Source organism: Bos mutus, chromosome 9 (genome assembly GCF_027580195.1).
Source record: "Bos mutus isolate GX-2022 chromosome 9, NWIPB_WYAK_1.1, whole genome shotgun sequence".
Classification (NCBI taxonomy): Eukaryota; Metazoa; Chordata; class Mammalia; order Artiodactyla; family Bovidae; genus Bos; species Bos mutus.
The window spans coordinates 20,073,673-20,089,095 of NC_091625.1; the positions used below are offsets into that span (position 1 = coordinate 20,073,673).

General features: G+C 36.9%; 1 protein-coding gene across 1 annotated transcript in view; it reads left to right on the plus strand.

Moving 5' to 3' along the window:
- The window catches only part of BCKDHB (branched chain keto acid dehydrogenase E1 subunit beta), a 266,835-nt gene that overhangs the window by 181,099 nt on the left and 70,313 nt on the right, over nucleotides 1–15,423 (plus strand). The window lies entirely within an intron of this gene.

Below are 15,423 nucleotides of genomic sequence, written 5' to 3' on the forward strand. Positions count from 1 at the left end.
TCAAGTTCCACTTTTTAAATTGAGATGTTTATTATTTTTTTTATGTTGAGTTTTATGCAGTGCAGGAGACCTGGGTTTGATCCCTGGATTAGGAAGATCCCCTGGAGAAGGGAATGACTACCCACTCCAGTATTCTTGCCTGGAGAATTCCATGGACAGAGGAGCCTGGCAGAGTACCGTTCACGGGGTCACAAAGAGTTAGAAATGACTGAGCGACTAACACTTTTCATACTTTTTTATGATTTGTCTATTTTGAATATCAACTTCTTATCAGATGTATTGTCAATTTCCTCTTCCATTCAGTAGGTTGCCTTTTTTGTTTTGTTGATAGTTTCCTTTGCTGTGCAAAAGCTTTTTCGTTTGACATAGTACCATTTTTTGATTTTTGCTTTGTTTCATTTGCCTAAGGAGGCATATCCAAAAAAATATTGCTAGGATTGATGCCAAAGAGCATACTACCTATATTTTCTTCCAGGAGTTTTATGTATTTCAGTCTTTAATCTATTTTGAGTTTAGTTTTGTATATGGTGTGAGACAATAGTTCAGTTTCCTTTACATGTGTATTTTGTTTGTTTGTTTGTTTTTGCCAGAACCATGTTGTTTTGATTAGTGGAGTTTTGTGGTATAGTTTGAAATCATGGAGTGTGATATCTCTGGCTTCATTGTTTTTTCTCAAGATTATTTTGTCTATTCAAGGTCATTTGTGTTTTCATACAAATTTTAAATTATTTGTTCCGGTCCTGTGAAAAGCACCATTGTTATTTTGTTAGCGATTGCACTGAATCTGTAGATCGCCCTGGTTAGTGTGGTGATTTTAACAATAGACTCCTTCCAAATCATGAGCATCATATAGCTTTCCTTCGTTTGTGCTGCCTTCAGTTTCCTTCATCACTGTCTTATAGTTTTCTGAGTATAGTTCTTTTACCTCCTTGGTTAGATTTATTCCTAGATATTTTGTTCTTTTTGTTGCAATTGTAATTTGGATTGTTTTCTTAGTTTCTCTTTCTGGTGGTTTATTGTTAGTGTATAAAAGCACAGCAGATTTCTATGTATTAGTTTTGTATCCTGCAACTTTATTAAATTCATTTATTAGTTCTAATAGTTTTTTTGGGATTTTCTATATACAGTGTCATATTATCTGCAAACTGCAGTATTTTTACTACTTTCTTTTCAACTTGGATTCCTTTTATTTCTTTTTCTTATCTCATAGCTGTGCACATGGTCATTTTAAACCATGATGTCCAATATTTTAAAACGTTTAAAATTCTTTTCTGAGGATAAATCTTAGAACTGATGTTGTTTATTCTAGGAATCTGGACTGTTATTAGCATTTGATAAATATATTCCCAGTCTTCCTCACAAGATTTATGTCAGGCAATGTAAGCAAGATTTTATGATGGGCTTGCCAGAATTAAAATTTAAATTATTTTGTGATTTTAATGGATGGGGCTACCATTTTATCTTATTTTTTTTTAACTTATTTTAAAAATTATTACAGCATGGGAACATTTTCATTAGTTAGTAATGATTTTGTCTTTTATAGTAATAATCTTATTTCTCTTTGATTCATTTTCTCTTTTATTTTTGGTTATGTAAGCATTTTGTGAATACAGTCTTAGTGTATAGTTTTATGAGTTTTAGTACATGTGTTGATTCCTGTAATCACCAACGTTTTTATGATACATAATATTTACATCAAAAAATTTTCTTGAGCATTCTCTTTGTAACCACATCTTCTACTTCTAATCTCTGGAAGCAGTGACATGTTCATGGTCACTATAACTTTGAATTCCTGAGAATGTCATAAAAGGAATCATGCAGTATGTAATATTTTGAGACTAGTTTCTTTCATTTAGCCTAATGCCTTTGAGATATAGTCAAATTATTGTTTAACTCAATAATTCTTTAAAAAAATTTTTATTGGAGTATAGTTGCTTTACAATGAATAGTATTTTTTTTAATTGCAGAGTAGTATTTAATTATATGGATATACTACAGTTTTGTTAATTGAAGTATGCTGCTGCTGCTGCTGCTAAGTCGCTTCAGTCGTGTCCGACTCTGTGCGACCCCAGAGACGGCAGCCCACCAGGCTCTGCCATCCCTGGGATTCTCCAGGCAAGAACACTGGAGTGGGTTGCCATTTCCTTTTCCAATGCATGAAAGTGAAAAGTGAAAGTGAAGTCGCTCAGTCGTGTCCGACTCTTCAAGACCCCATGGACTGCAGCCCACCAGGCTCCTCCATCCATGGGATTTTCCAGGCAAGAGTACTGGAGTGGGGTGCCACTGCCTTCTCCGAATTGAAGTATAGTTGATTTATATTATATTAGTTTCAGGTGTACAACTGTGTTTCAGTATTTTTCTTTTTTTTTTTAAATTTCTATTTTTATGTATAATTTTTAAAGGTTGTACTCCTTTTACAGTTACTATAAAATATTAGCTCTGTTCCCCACATTATACAATACATCCTTGTAGCCTCACAGTCAGTAGTCTGTACCCCCCACTCCCCTGCCCCTGTATTTCCATGCCCCTGCTAACCACTAATCTGTTCTCTATATCTGCAGGCTTGCTTCTTTTTTGTTATATTCACTAGTTTGTTGTATGTTTTAGATTCTGCATATAAGTGATATATATTATTTGTCTTTCTTTGTCTGACTGATTTAATTTAGCTTAATGCCCTCCAAGCCCATCCAGGCTTGCTGCAAATGGCAAAAAATTTTGTTCTTTTTTTTTTTTTGCACAAGGTAGTATTCCAATTTATATATATATATATACACACACACACCATAGCATATGGTATATATGTATACCATAGCTTTTTTATCCATTCATCTGTTGAAGGAAACTTAGGTTGCTTCCATATCTTGGCGATTGTTAATAATGTTGCTATAACCATTGGGGTGCCTGTATCTTTTCAAATTAGTGTTTATGTGTATTTTGGCTATATACCAAGAGTGGAATTGCTGAATCATATGGCAGTTTGGCAACCCACTCCAGTGTTCTTGCCTGGAGAATCCCAGGGACAGGGGAGCCTGGTGGGCTGCCGTCTATGGGGTCGCACAGAGTTGGACACGACTGACGCGACTTAGCAGCAGCAGCAGCATGGCAGTTTTATTTTTGGGTTTTTGAGAAACCTCTATACTGTTTTCCACAGTGGCTGCACCAATTTACATTCCTGCCACCAGTGTAGAGGGTTCCCTTTTCTCCTCATTCTTGTTTGTTATTTGTATTCTTTTTGATGAGTAGCCATTCTGACAGGTATGGGTACGATCTGATTGTGTTTTTGATTTGCATTTCCCTGATGATTAGTGATGTTGGAGGATAAGCAAAATGATGAACTTATGATAAAGTAAGTTACCAAGCATAAAATCTTCTTGGATTACTCTTCAAAAAAATGTTTCTTTTTTTTTTGAAAAATCGCTTACAGCCTAAGTTGTAATAGGTATGTCTCACTTTCTGTGGTATCATGGCCATGATCATCTTATTCTATTTTATTAGTTCTTGTTAATAAAAGAGTTGCAGAATAGAGATTTGTAAATCCAACAGGAGTGGATTATTAATATTTTTGTAATTTACAAGGAAAGAAAGTAAAGAAAGTTTCAGAATTATTTCCCTGAAAAAAAGGCTTAAGTCTAGGTGTAAATTTATTTTTAGATATTGAATTATATTCCTGGACAACTATTATTATTGCATCTTAGCTTCTTATGCATATTCCTTCAGTATGGAAATTTGATGCTATAATTCTTGACTTGAAGATTTCTATGCCTTTCTGCCCCTCAGCTACTCTATCAAGTAATTAATGAATGTTTTGTAAGCAGATATTATTATTTCTGCTAAAGGAATTATTTTCCTGAATCCACCTGTCATAGAAATAATTTCTCCCCATCATCTTGGTTAAAGGGAAAGTATGAAATTTATGCACTTTATTTCTCTCTGCACCATCTTAGTTATAGATACTCAAATATATGTATAACTTTTGCTGAAATATCATATGAATTTTCCTTTACCACCTTTTTGAGTCATAAAAAAGACCCAAAAGGTTTTAAGCTTTGCCCATGTATTATGAGCTACACATGATTTTTGTTTCGTAATGGACTAAAAATCCATTTAGTCCAACAGCTTTGGACCAGGTTTTAGAAAATAAAAGCATTTATCCATGGTGATGCAGAGTGTAGCAGTGTTTATACTTTTGATCATTCCTTAGAGAAGTATTACCATAGTAGACAACCAGATGGCTTCAGGGAAAATTGTACCCTCGATACATGCCTAAAACAGCAGTGTAAGATGTAACTGGCTGACAATCTTGGTTTTGGTTAGGGCCACTTTTTTATTCACGGTATGCTGGGAACTCAGGGGATGAGGTCAGTCTCTACCCTTAAGACTTTTATGATGGCCAGACATAGTATTTCCCTCTGTCGTCAACACTTGAGAAAAGCTTGCCAAATGGAGTCTTATGAATAGAAAGGGAAAGAGTATTAGTAATTGTTTATATTAAGAGAGAAAAATTCATTTTTTCTGTATTATTTTTAAAAAGACCTTTGGGGTTGAAATTTAAAATTTAAAACAATTTGTTTTCACCAAAGATAACTTGATTATTAATTTTCGTGTTCTGCCTTAACAACCTTTTAATTAATTTCTTTCTATTATTGAGCATGTTTTGTTCTAGGACATTGTGACAACCCATATTACAGTCCTGTAGGGACCTGGGTTAACTCTTCTGTGTTTTCCCAGTATTGGCACATGTGAGTGGCTCAATAAATCGTCTTTGACATGAACCAGTGACCTTTGGAACTTATACAACATTAAAAGATAATTGGGAAATTGTGTGTAATACTCAAATATGATGATGACAGTGATTTTCTGGTTTGTACCAATGTTTCAAACTGTCTTAGTTGACATTATTCTATCTTCTAGTTATTGGCAGAATATGGAGCAAAGAGATGGGACTCTGATATAATATGTAACTAGACTCTGTTGTTGCCTTGGATGGTGATTACCAAGGTCCCATTACTGATTACAAGTTATCTTTGTGATTCCAATCAGCTGTCTTACCACTGAAGATTTTTCAGGAGAGGAGTGCTGTCTTAGACAATCAACTGGGCAAAGGATTTATGTGACATAAATCATCTTAGGAAAAAATATCCTTGTGTATGTTTCAAAATAGAGGTTCGTGAGGAAACCAGCTGTAATGCTTTTTCAGAAAAGACAGAGTGAATATTTGAGTTTGCTTATATAGTTTTTTTCATAGGGTATATCATATTCTGAGAAGATTTTATTTCTGGTCCCCAGAAGGGACCAATTTAAGAAATTTGGTGCATTAAGCACTTAGAAAACACTATCTGTATCAACAATAAAAGTCAAAGAGCCTGATTCAACAATTAAAAATATTTTAAAAAATGATTGATTATTAGACATCACTTACCATTAGGAAAATGTAATTCAAAACCGCAGTGAACTAACGCCCCATACCCATTAGGATGGCTACTATCAAAAAAGTAAAAAATCAAAAACAAGTGTTGGTGAGGATGTGGAATAATCAGAACCCCTGTTCTTTGGTGGTGGGAATGTAAAATGGCACAACTGCTATGGAAACCAGTATGGCTGTTCCTTAAAAATTAAACATAGTATTTCCATGTGATCAGAAATTCCACTTCCAGGTGTATACGTCAAAGAACTGAAAGCCAAGACTCAAACAGATATCTGTACACCCATGTCTGTAGAAGCATTATTCACAGTAGCCAGAAGAGTCTGAGAGCGGAATGGATAAACAAAATATGGTTTATAACTCTAACGGGTTACTATTCAGCCTTAAGGAAGGAAATTTTAACACAAGTTTTAACATGGATGACCATTAAAGGCATAATGCTAAGGGAAATAAGCCAGTCACAAAAGGACAGTATTGTGTGATTCCATTTAGGTGAGGTTCCTAGAATAGTGACAAATTCATACAGACACAAGTAGCATGTTGGCTGCTAGGGCCGGGGGAAGGGAAGGATGAGGAGTTATTGTTTAATGGGTACAGAGTTGCAGTTGGGAAAAAAATTGAAAAAAATTCTGGTGTTGTATGGTGGTGATGGTTGTACTGTGAATGTGCTTAATGCCACAGAACTGTAGTTAAAAATGGTGGAAATGGTGAAGCAAATAGATTCCATATATGAAATTTTCATTCAGCTCATAATCATAACCTAGATGCTAAACTAGGTACATAAGCTGTCTGTGAATTATCAACCTCTTCCCTCAGTATGTATATAATAGCATGGTAACAAGTTAGTACTTGAATGAAAGTAAGCTCCCTAAATTAGTGAATAATAAATGTAATGAAATAGCCCCATGAATGGTTTTTTATTGCTGAGTGAGGTTCTTGATTTGCCAAGTAGTATGTACAGAAATCGTACTACCACTTTCCATGTGTTACAAGAATATAAGCAATTTGCAGTAAGATTTAATTACATGGTAGTTCTGAATGTTTCCTGCTAGTGGGCTTGATGGGTGGCTCTCGTGGTAAGGAACCCACCTACCAGTGCAGGAGACATAAGAGATGCGGGTTTGATCCCTGGGTCTGGAAGATCCCCTGGAAGAAGGCATGGCAACCCACTCCAGTATTCTTTCCTGGAGAATCCCATGGACAGAGGAGCCTGGTGGGCTACAATGCATAGGATTGCAAAGACTCAGACATGACTGATGCGACTTAGCATGCGTGTGTTGCACACTTCAGAGAAGCCTGGAAGAGCTAAGGATGCTCTAAGAATAGAAGCTGTAGGAGACACAACATCCTGATTGTGCGTCAAAGTACAGCTTGACTTTTTAAAACTAATTAATTTATTTTGTTTTTGGCTACACTGGGTCTTCGTTGCTGCGCGTGAACTTTTTCTCGATGCAGGGAGCGATGGCTACTATCTAGCTGTGGTTTGGGCACTTCTCATTGCGGAAGCTGCTTGTTGGAGCACGATCTCTAGAGTCCATGGGCTTCCATAGTTGGGACATGTGAGTTTAGTAGTTACGGCTCATGGGCTCTAAAGCCCAGGTTCAGTAGTTGTGGCGCCCAGGCTTAGGTGTCCCAGTGTATGTGGAATCTTCCCGGACCAGGGGTCAAACCCATGGCGCCTACATTGGCAGGCAGGTTCTTAACTGCTGGACCACCAGAGAAGTCCCTCAGCTTGGCCTTTTAATTGTCTTTGTGAACAACTTTCTAAAATTCTACAACATGGAGGGCAATAAATATTCAAATGACATGTTGTAATTTCTCCTTTTCATAAAAAGAAATGGAGTTGAAGTGGAGATTGGGTGTAAGTTTATGGAAGTATTTTAATTCTCACTGAAAAAAGATAGGGCAGTGATAAACATGAAGATTAGAAAACAATGTGGGAAATGGCTACCTCAATCTTTCAGAATTTGTTTTGGCACACACAAAAAATTATGTTGATCCCTATAGGTGGTTGTTTAAGCTAAAGGGGAAAATGGAAAAACAAAAGAACTTTTAAGAGATATTTACTTACATTTACCTATGTTTCACTACATATCTAATAAACATCTACCAGTCCAATACCGTTATCACATGGTATGTGAGCTCTTGTCAACAGGAAAGAAAACTTATGTTCAGTACCAAGGAAAGGAAATGTTGTGTGTGTTCTTCCAGTCACGCATTTATAAAAGATGTATATAAAAGCAGAAATACATGTAGTACTGCTAACTTGTTGTCCTAAAACCAATCCAGAGCAGGAGAAATAGGTAGAGCTGGCCCAGGGGAGTCCTTAATTAGAATTAGAATGATGATTAGAACTTAATTTTTAGGACTTCCCTTTCAATGCCTTTTATAGCATAATTAGTCCCTCTGGAAAAGGAAATGGCAGCCCACTCCAGTGTTCTTGCCTGGAGCATCCCAGGGACGGGGGAGCCTGGTGGGCTGCTGTCTATGGGGTCGCACAGAGTCCGACACGACTGAAGCGACTTAGCAGCAGCAGCAGCAGCAGCAACAGTTTCAAACAACAGAAAATTGGAAGCTTGTTGGTGATTCATTTAAATCTCTGTAATGCTTTAAAAAAATCAATATTAAGAATGTTTATTGAGTATCTACATTTATAATTGCATATTAGATATTGTGATTAGGTACGGAATACTTGATATTTTCTAAATTTTGTGCTCTTGAGTGATTTGGAGTCTGCTGGCGGAGACAGTATAGAGATACACACACTTCCTCTATAAAAAAAAAAAAAATCCCCACATGAAGAAGCAAAAAAGATGTTTAGGCAGTTTTTCAAACTTTTAATTTTAATAACATATGCATTTGTTCCCAAATAATACAATGAGCACAGTTTGCTCAGTTTAATGGAGATTTTGTCATGTACTATGTTCTGCAGTAGACACAGGTTTAAATAAGAGTTCCCATCTTTGAATTTGTGTTTTGAGTGTGGTTGGGTAATGGGACAGATGGACTCAGGACAAGATAAATTGCTGATGGTCCTAAGAGAGGTATGGCAGCGAGTGCTGCCTTGATCTAGTGCCTGATTCTTGCCCTTGAACCCTGGCTATGCCTGATTCTTGCCCTTGAACCCTGGTTTTCGGACTCACAGAATATCCTTGCCTTGTTGGCCACCTTAAATTCTATTAGGAAATGATTACTAGGAGGTATATAATAGTGTTGTTGTTGTTCATGCTGAGTCGTCTCCAACTCTTTGTGACCCCATGAACTGCGGCACTCCAGGCTTCCCTGTCCTTCACCAATTCCTGGAATTTGCTCAAACTCTTGTCCATTGAGTCAGTGATGCCATCCCACCATCTCATCCTCTGACCTTCCCTTCTCGTGTGCTCAATCTTTCCCAGCATCAGGGTCTTTTCCAATGAGTCAACTCTTGGCATCAGGTGGCCAAAGTATTGGAGCTTCAGCATCAGTCCTTCCAATGAATATTCAGGATTGATTTCCTTTAGGATTGACTGGTTTGATCTTGCTGCCCAGGGGACTCTCAAGAGTATATAATATGTGTATAATATGATCAGAAAAAAGGAAAAGGGTAACATAGGGTTTAAAATAAGGAAAAGCCTAGCTAGTTGGGGGGATCAGGGAGGGAGGGATTGTGTGAGATGATGCTGGAAAGAGGGTTAGGTTATGGTTAGTCTCCAGAATTTGGGAAACAAACTCAGAGGTAGGAAATTATGGGTCACAGTCATGGACTAGCGAGTAGCCTGACGTGCCTGGAGCCTGGAGGGACTATGAGGACACAAACTGGGAAGGTAAGGTCGAGTGACGGCAGCACGTTCGTCTGACATGCTTTGAAATAACTTTGAGAAAGACTTCCACTTTTAATTTTTGCAAAAGTGTTTTTTTCCTAGGCTTGTCAGATTTGATTATGCCAGTAACTTAGGCAAGAGTGAACCAGTAAAGGTGTCTGACACTTTCCCAAACCCTTCATGCCTTTGTCAGAGTGATTTGCTCATTCTTCTGTTGACTTTATTCAATTCTCTTTATGCCCCGCTTGCTCCCTTACCTACTTTTTCCACATGGGTGAGAAAGCTCTAAGGATTTAGTTTTTCTCCGTTTACACCAATTTCCTATGATACCAAACTCTTGCTAACCCCATTACTAATAGCCTTGCCAAAATGGAGTTTCCCGAACTTTCTCTGGAGTTCATGACTCTTCTTTCTCTTTCAGCACTGGTGTTTCTCCAGAGGAATATCAGCCAGTGGTCTGATTGTGTGTGACACTCTTGCAGATTAATAGTAGTTACTAGGCATATATGAATGCATTTGTTAGCCTGTGACTGATTGTGAAGTTTCTTTTTAGCTAATGTAACAAATGCACTTGGCTACTAAACAAGAAAACATCTCAAAAATTTAATTTATCTTAGTGATATTTGGGGCTAATTAAAATCATGTCCTTAATGCTCCTAGATTATATAGTTGTTATGAACGTGCTCTTGATTAATGAAACAAAGATGCAACTTGACTCTTACTTCTGCTCATATGTATTTATAAGCAGATTTGATTTCAAAAGGAACTAGTAAAGGCCAGCTCTGAGGTTTCTTTTGCTTTTCATTATCTTTATATTCAGATAAAAAATGTTAAAAGGGCTGTAAATTGCCTATCCAGTATAATATTCCCTGCTTTATCTTGTCAGTCATCAGAATAGGCCACTGAACTTGGCGTAGGTCAGGTTCATTTACTTTGTAGGAAGAGGATCTTGCTATAGGTTTTGAATCAGAGATTAAAAAAAAAAATACACTTTTGGTTTTTGAATGTGTGTTGCATTTTCAGACACATGCAAGCTTAATGGTCTGCCTTTCTGTATCATTTTCTCCTGGAATGACAGCTTAACAGTTTTCCTGGTTGGATTGTGCTAAAATCTTTAAAGGCTGCATTCACTAAAACATATGTCCCGTGTTTGGGCAAGCCAAAATCTGTGCAATCATTTTAACGGAGTTTAACTTCTCAACTCTGCTATTACTACAGATATCTTATTGTTAAAGCTCCATTAAAATGTCCTCAATTTAGAGTCTGTTATTTTGTATAGACACTGTTCTGGGATGTGCTGAAGTATGCCATTGTGCTATCTTAAAAGTAGATTTTGCTAAGAAAGCAGTAGCTTCAAGACATTAAAGAAGGACCAATACAATATTATAAAGTTTAAAAATAAAATAAAATAAAAAAATATAAAACCAAAAAAAAAAAAAAGAAGGACATGCTTACTACAGTTTAATTATTTTAATGAATTTTTAGCTAGTTGACTTTGCTGGAGTGTCTCCCATAGTCTAAGCCTTGGGCTAGATATCCCGCATTGTGGCCATTAGTAGTGATGTCTGGGCAAAAGATGGACAATGGGGAAAAGTGAGGAACAAACTAGGAACAAGGTATCTTGAAGGTTCTTTCAGAGCAGGGGTGCTGTGATCTGTTGGTTGTGTGTGTGTTAGTTGCTCAGTTGTGTCCGACTCTTTGCAGTCTCATGAACTGTAGCCCGCCAGGCTCCTCTGTCCGTGGAATATTCCAAGCAAAAATACTGGAGTGGGTGAGTAGCCATTCCCTTCTCCTGAGGATCTACGCGACCCAGGGATCGAACCCAGGTCTCCCACATTGCAGGCAGATTCTTTGCTGTCTGAGCTGCGATGTCCTTGTGCATTTAGCATTAAGCTTTTGGTGGCTCCTCTTAGATCCCCTCTTGTTGGTTCCTTGGAGGAGGGGACGACAGAAAGTGAGAATCTCTGAGAGAAGCCCAGGGCACACTTGACGGCCATAGGTTGTTTCACTCCTTGCCTTTCAGAATTGTTTTTTAAGTTTTCTTGACAAATTACTCCAACCCTCACAGGGAAAGCCCTTTCATTTTGTGTTAGGGGAGATGGAGAAGGGAATGGCAACCCACTCCAGCATTCTTGCTGGAGAATCCCATGGACAGCAGAGCCTGGCAGGGTCGCAGGAGTTGGACACGACTTAGCGACTAAAGTATGACTGCTAGGGGACACTGACATGTTTTTTGGGGTCCTCATCTTGAATTGGCTCAGCCTTTCCTGGTGCCATTAGCGTCTCTAACTCATTACTGCTCCCTCTGGCTGAGGCCAGGATCCTGGAACACGTCTCAGTGGCAAGAAGCTGAAGAAGCAGATACTGGAAAATCCAGCCTTACGTGATCTTTCCTGGCTGAGATAGGTTTAGCATTCCTATTGAAAAGTTGTTTAAAAACTTAAATTTTTTTACCTGTGATGGATTCATTTTGATATTTGGCAAAGCTAATACAATTATGTAAAGTTTAAAAATAAAATAAAATTAAAAAAAAACAAACTTAAATTTTTTTTTTTCGAGTGGAGCTTTACATTTATCTCAGAAGAAAACTTGAAACTTGAAATACCACTTTTTTTTTTGGTAAAGAAAAGGAATATTAAACCCTTATTAGTGTTTATATCTACAGTGATTTATTTTTAAAAGGTTAATGGCTATCTCCATTGAAAGCACCATATTTTTACTATCTAAGTAGGTCAGAATGCTAAATTTGGCTAGAAAAATTTCCCAGCAGTTGGATATCAGTGTGCCTTAAAGTATGAAAACGAAATGCCTGTTAAAGTTGACAGAGCGATGTAGTTTAATCAGAATATCTAGTTGAATCACCAAGCATGGAGAGAGTAACACTCTACTTTGTATATTTGCAGTGATCTCATTATTGTAATGCTAACAGTGTTAATAGTTTCTAAAATAGAAAAGAAGCTATCTTCAGAAATTTTAGTAAGTTAAAATTATGAATGATAAAAAGCACATACCAAGTTGAATTTATATTTGTTCAGTGATCATTCACTAAGTCATGTGTGACCCCATGGACTGCAGCACTCCAAGCTCCTCTGTCCTTCTCTCTCTCCCAGAGTTTGCTCAAATTCATGTCCATTGAGTCAGTGATGTTGTCTAACCATCTCATCCTCTGCTGCCCCCTTCTCCTTTTGCCTTCCATCTTTCTCAGCATCAGGGTCTTTTCCAATGAGTTGGCTCTTTACATAAGGTGGCCAAACTATTAGAGCCTCAGCTTCAGCATCAGTCCTTCCAATGAATATTCAGAGTTGATTTCCTTTAAGATTGACTGATTTGATCTCCTTGCTGTCCAAGGGACTCTCAAGAGTCTTCTCCAGCACTACAGTTTGAAAGCATCAATTCTTTGGCACTCAGCCTTCTTTATGGACCTTACAAAATCTTGGAATTCTGTTTATAGACTCAGCCTTTTATGATGGATGTTATTTTTTTGAAAATATCAATGTTTTGTCTATACTTGGGCATTTTTCAGAATTTGATGTAATTTTATTTTATACATTTTAATACTTTTCAGATACTAGATGAATTTAAGAAGCAGAAATGAAATTTAGATGCAGTCACAATTAAATAAATTAAAAGACTAAGCTCAGAGCCTAACACAGAGCAACCCCTGTGATAATCAGTGGTTTGGGGATTTTGATTATTATTTCTGACTCTTCTCTTGTTGCTGTAGCTTCTCTTTCTCACTGGTTCGGGTGCTTTGACAATTTCCATAGACTCGCAGCATTGTTAACGTTTCATTTTGTGTCTACCCTTTAAATATTGGTATTTTAAAAATTTCTAGAATTACTTTAAGAACTGTCAGCATAACTCCTGATTCAAGAACTTGCATTTTTATCTAACATACTTGCAGAGGTATTGAAGAACTTCATCTTCTCTGATGCTAATAGTTGATTTCCCATTTTGTCTGGGATCCAGCTTGAAGGTCAAGAGATGGGCTGGTTATGATCTTGACATTCAACTAGTCATACAGAGCCTGGCACAGGGCTGGCTGACTCCCTGTGTTTTCACTGTGCCTCCTTGCTGGTGGAGTTTGGGATCTCAGGGTTCGCTTGTATCTGAAGCTATTCCTAAGATAACATAAAAATATTATTTTTTTGAGATTATGACTGTAACGTCACATGTATTTGTTACCTTCAGCATCAATTCGAAAGATCTTTCCTTTTGTTTTTATTTATTTTAGACTTATTGAGAATATTTTCAATAACATAAATATACTTTTCACAGAAAGTAAAAAAGAAAAGCAAAAGTTTTTTTTCCCACAATCCCTTCACTGTCAGTTTGCAGGATAAACAAGTTTTGATAGTTTGGAATAAATTCTTCTAGACTATTTATACATGTTGGCTCAATGTATATGGCTATGTTTACTGGTGTCCCCACCATTGAGGTGGTGGTTTTTCAGAAAAATGAGATGATGTTCTTCTGCAATTTGCTTATTTTATCAACTAGCTTATCACAGGCACTGTTGCATGCCCTCAGTCTTTTTCATGAGTATATAATACTCTGCTGTATTGATGTATCTCGGTTTATTTAGCTTTTCTCCTGTTGACAGAGTTTATCTGCCTACACATCATGTTGCACGAATGCCACAGGTTGGAAACTTCTATCTTGAGTACATGTGTGTATATTTAGTGTCCCCACTACCTTCTGCAGGCTAGAGGAAGGGTAAGCCACTGGCCTTGGCTGCTTACTAGCCTTTTGAGACCATCCTCAAGTTTGTCATTTGATCTTGGATAAGACTCAGTTCACATAAAAATACCAGCTCTGTTGTATGAGGTTTGAACATAATTACTGCATTTTTATAGATGTTTCTCATTTCTACCCACTAGCTAGGTTGCACCGTCTAGCTGAGATGGATTTTGACTGTATCATTCTTAGACGCTCTTATGTCGGCAGAGTTCTGGGTTTCAGAGCTTTAAGAAAGGTTTGATTGTCAAATCTGTTTATGGAATAGGCAATCTTTAAAGTCAGGACCTTTTTAGGAAATGCTTTGAGAATGCATTTATTTTTTTCCTGATTGTGGAGTATTTTTGGCTTTATATTTCTAACCAGGTGCTTTAAAATTTAATTTGTGCCTTTCACACTGACATAATTAATCATAGTCATAAAATTCAAAAACCAACATGTTCCAAGGTTAATATTTCATTAGTAGGCGATGGTGTTCTTTAAAGTGTTCATAAAATTTTACATTCTTCAGTCACTATTTACATAGTAGATATAGTAACTTATTTTTGTCGTGGCTACTGGCCATATCTTGGAGTTTTACATCTGCAGGCTGAAACTGCTGCATGCTCTTGAAATTCTAAACTTTAATTGCCTAGAATGAAGGAAATATTTTTAATTTATACACAGGCATACCTTGGAGATATTGAGGATTCGGTTCCAGACAGCTGAAATAAAGCAAATATTGCAATAAAGCGAGTGACATGAATGTTTTGGCTTCCTAATGCATATAAAAATTATGCTTACACTACACTGTGGTCTATAAAGTGTATAATAGCATTATGTCTAAAAAATGTATGTTATCTTAATTAAAAAAATATTGCTAAAAAAATAATGCTAACCATCATCTGACAATGTCAACTTCAGTTTGTAAAAACTGCAATTATGTGCAAAGCGCAGTAAAGTGAAGGGCACTCAAATGACCTCTGCCTGTAAGCTTTTTTGTTTGGAAGATTTTTATTTCATGTTCCTAAAATAGTAATGTAGAATTTAAAGAAGGTGATATCAACTGATTGGAAATGTAGAGGAGAAATTACAACTTCTCTTTTGTAATATGGTAATTGTGTAATGTATTTTAAGCAGTAACGTGCTGTTGATTTTAGTATTTTTTAACCTTCCGCCACCCTAGCATCCTGCTCTGATATCATAGTTCTACTTTTTGATTTATTATTGTACAGAGTATGCCATGCACAGTGGGAGCAACCACACCGAGCCGAGCCGGTGTTGAGAATATGTCCTTATTGTCTGTGACGTTTTCTACTTTAAAATGGACTTGTGGTCGTTAACCAAATTTCAGTGCACTTGAATGAAGAGAGTTGTAATTGCCTTTTACTTTCCTGGTGATTTCTGCTTGCTTGGTTTTCTTTAATGTCTAGTGGCTTGAGCTTTTCCTTTGTTACAGTTTTTACATGCTATTTTTATGTTTTC